A 3925-nucleotide genomic window follows, 5' to 3' on the forward strand; every position below is an offset into this window, starting at 1 on the left:
GAAGGCAGGAGGGGAGATATAGCTGTAAGAGAAGAGGGCAGGGTGCATGGTGTGAATCAACATTTGTTTTAAGAAAAACATTAAAACAATCTATTTACACCTGGGGGGAGGAGCAAGGAAGGGAAGAGGAGTTGAGATGGGTTGAGTTGGGTGTATTTTCAAGGGACAAGGGAGGAGCTGGAAGTCTGGGGGAGGGAAGGGTGCCATGGGGGTAAGAGGGTCTCATACCCCATCCCCTGTCCTTCCATCTCTTCCCTCCCCAAACCAGTTAAACTCCTCTTAAAAAGCCCACCATAGGTGAGGCTGGTGAGCAAGGGACTAGAGGTGAGGGTAGGGACTCATTTACCTCTGCATGTAGTCTTGGGTCCCAGCCATGGAAACAGCTTGATGGGCTATGGCCTGCCTTCTCAGCCCCACTTGAGACTCCCAGATGGACATGGAAGACTTGGTGGTGGGGCCCTCAGGAAGTTATTGAGGGCAGGTGTGGGTTCAGCTGGCTGCCAGTCTGAGCTGGTCTGAGTGTCAGTTAAAGCTTGTGAGGATAGAGTGAGGGTAGTACTGCCTTCCAGAGACCTCAAGTGAGGAAGAATAAGAATGGCATTGAGAGAAAGTTGGATGGAGAGCTCACCAGTACTTAAATTGAAGAGGGGAGAAGCAGGTGACTGTGGGGGAGCTGGGCTCAGACACACAGCAGTTCATCAAAGAAACTGTGGGCACAGGATTCTGGGGAATGGGGTAAACCTCAGGGACAGAATGTACACCAATAGGCTTGAGGGACAGTACAATGTCCTCTGGCTGTGTCCAAGATTTGAGAACTTTTGTCCAGGAGTGTGCTTTAATCTGGAGGAACTTGACTTCTGTGTACTTGGCATTCATCTCTTGGATTTGCTCCTGAGTTGGTGTTTCTAATACCTTGATGATCTCCACCAGCTGGTCCACCTCACTGTCCCCAGAGAAAATGGTCTGGTCAAGAAGGAGCTCAATCAATGCACAGTCAGCTAACCACACGTGGATGGATGAGGTGTAATCTGTGGCTCCGTAGATGAGCTGGGGCCATGGTAGTAATGAGAACAGATGTAGGAGACATTGGGCTCTCCCTGCACCAACTGCTTTACACTGCCAAAATCACAAAGATTGAGGACAACATTAACAGTGTCCACCAGAATGTTGTGGAGCTTGATGCTATGGTGACACACACCTTGGGGGTGGATGTAGGCCAAGCTCTGGAAGACCTGGTACATGTACATCTTGACATAGATAATAGGGATGGTTAATTTGGCCTTGGTAAAATGGCAAGCCATCAGGTACACTGTATCAGGCACATATTCCAGCACCAGGTTTAAATAAATCTCATCTTTCTTTTCCCCACTGGAATAGAAACAGTACTGCAGTGTCACAATATTACAGTGGTCCAGTTTCTGCTTAATCTGCATCTCTCAGTTCTTGAACCCTTTGTCCTGAAGAACCTTCTTGATGGCCACCAGTTCCCTTGTCTCTGTCAGCTGTACCTGGTACATGACCCCAAATGAGCTAGTGTCAATCACTCTGATGCCTGTTTAAGACACCTCTTGGGAGTGTTCTGGGCCTTGACCTAAGGTGGCTACTACCGTGGTCACATTCCCTCTGTCCTGGCCCAGTGTCGCTCTGGGAAGAGGGAAGCTAGTGCCCATGTTGGTCGTGCTGCTACCTCCTCTGCCACTGCCACCAGTGCCCCCCCCCGGAGTTCAAGGCTCCCATGTCCCCACTCATGAGCCTGATTGATGCCTTCCCAACAGTGCCGCCTGGGCCAGAGTCTGAGCCCCCGGGTTCCCTGCCAAGGACTCCACCTCCACTTCCTTGGTTAGTGAAGGAAATGGTCTGCACCAAGCCCAAGCACTCAGGGCTGCCTCCTGAAGGCCTGATGCCAACCCTGACACTACCTTTGCCGGGCTCCAGCCTTACTTGACGGTTCAATGTCCAGCAAAGTATTAGACTCTGGGAATTGAGACTATAATTCATAGGATTCCTCTCCATCTTTCATGGTTTTCAATATGAAGTGCTTCATTTTGGTGCATAATGATCTATTAATGTGTGTGTCAGTGGAACATGTAGCTGTCATTCTAAAATGAACCTATTAGAAGGTTGAATTTCCTCTTCATGTTCCACCCTGGTAATTGAATCTGTAGTTCATAGGATTTCTCTCTATCTCTCGCAGTTTTCAATATTAAGGAACATTCACTTTGCCTCATAATTCTCTAGTATGATGTATGGAACTGCCAACCTAAAACAAAGTTAGTTAAAAGGTCTAAAGTACTGCACAATATTCAACAGTGACAATGAGTCTACATTTCATAGGATTATTCTCCTATCATCATTTTCAACGTGAAGAAGCATGCATTTTGGCTCATAATGCTGTTACGCTGTATGGCATAGACTCATGTAACTGCCATAGCTAAAAGAACTTAGCAAGAAGGTTGAATATCCTGAGTAATAGTCCAATATAGGAATTGAGTCTGTGTATCACAGGGTTACTCTCCATCTATCATTGTTAACAATTTGATGAAACATTCTTTATGGCTCATTATTCTCTACTGTTCTATATGGCAGTTTAATAGCAAACTCCCATTCAAAAATCTACTTTGTTAGAAGCTTGAATGTATTACACTGTGTTCCTTTCTGGAAATTGGGTTTATATTGGATAGGATTATTTTTCAGCATATCACCATTTTCATCTTGAAGAAGCATTCATGTAGTCTCATAATGCTCTATTGTGCTGTATGGCACAGAAACTTATAAGTGCCAACCTAAAACAAACTTAGTTACAAGGCTGAATGCCCTGCACAATGTTCTACTCTGTGAACTGACTCCATATTTCATGGGATAGCCCTCCATATGTCAGAAATTTGAAGTAGAAGAAACATTTATTTTGGCCAATAATGCTCTATTATTTTGTATGGGAGAGAAACCTGTAACTCACATTCTAAAACTTCATTAGTTACAAAGTCAAACGTAATGCACAATATTCCACTCTGGTTATTGAGTCACTATTTCATAGGATTATCCTCCATCTGTCACCATTTAAAAATTTTAAGAAACATTCATTTTGGCTCATAAAGCTCTAATATGCAACTCGGCAGTGACACGTTACTGCCATTCTAAAACGAATGTAGTTAGAAGGTTGAATGTTACTGCACTGTGTTCCACTGTGGGAATAGAATCCATATATCATGGGATTACTCTTCATCTATCACCTTTTTGAATTTGAAGAATCATTCCTTTGGCTAGTAATGATCCATTATGCTGCATGAAAGTGAGACATGTAGCTGCCATGCAAAACCCAGCACAGTCAGAAGGCTGACTATATAGCAAATGATTCAATTTGTGAATCAAGTGTGTATTTCACCGGGTGACTCTTCATTTATCATCATTTTCAATTTCAGGAAAGATTTCTTTTGGCTCACATTGCTCTTGTGTGCTGTATGGCAGAAGACTATGTAACTTCCACCCTCAGACAAACTTAGTTAGAAGGTTCAATGTTCTGCACATGATCTACTATGGGAGTTGGATCCGTATTTCATAAGATTATTCTCCATCTGTCACCATTTTCTATTTGAAGAAACGTGCATTTTGCCTCCTAATGCTTGTATGCTGTATTACAAAGAAACATGCAACTACCATCCTAAATCAAACTTAGTTAGAGGGTTGGATGTCCTACTCATGTTCCTCTCTGGAAACTGAGACTATATTTCTTAGTATTTCTGTCATCTATCACCATTTTCAATTTGAAAGAATGATCATTTTGGCTCATAATGGTCTGCTATGCTTATGGCCAAGAAACACGTAATTGCCATTCTCAAATGAACTACTGACAATTGAATGTTCAACACAATGATCCACTCTGGGAATTGATCTGTATTTCATAGGCTTACTCTCCATCGATCATTGT

General features: G+C 43.4%; 1 pseudogene; it reads right to left on the reverse strand.

Moving 5' to 3' along the window:
* Window positions 1-407: 407 nt before the first annotated feature.
* LOC109675425 (glycogen synthase kinase-3 alpha pseudogene) lies at window positions 408-2013 on the reverse strand (annotated as a pseudogene).
* Between the last annotated feature and the right edge of the window lie 1912 nt (window positions 2014-3925).

Source organism: Castor canadensis, chromosome X, assembly GCF_047511655.1.
Source record: "Castor canadensis chromosome X, mCasCan1.hap1v2, whole genome shotgun sequence".
Lineage (NCBI taxonomy): Eukaryota > Metazoa > Chordata > Mammalia > Rodentia > Castoridae > Castor > Castor canadensis.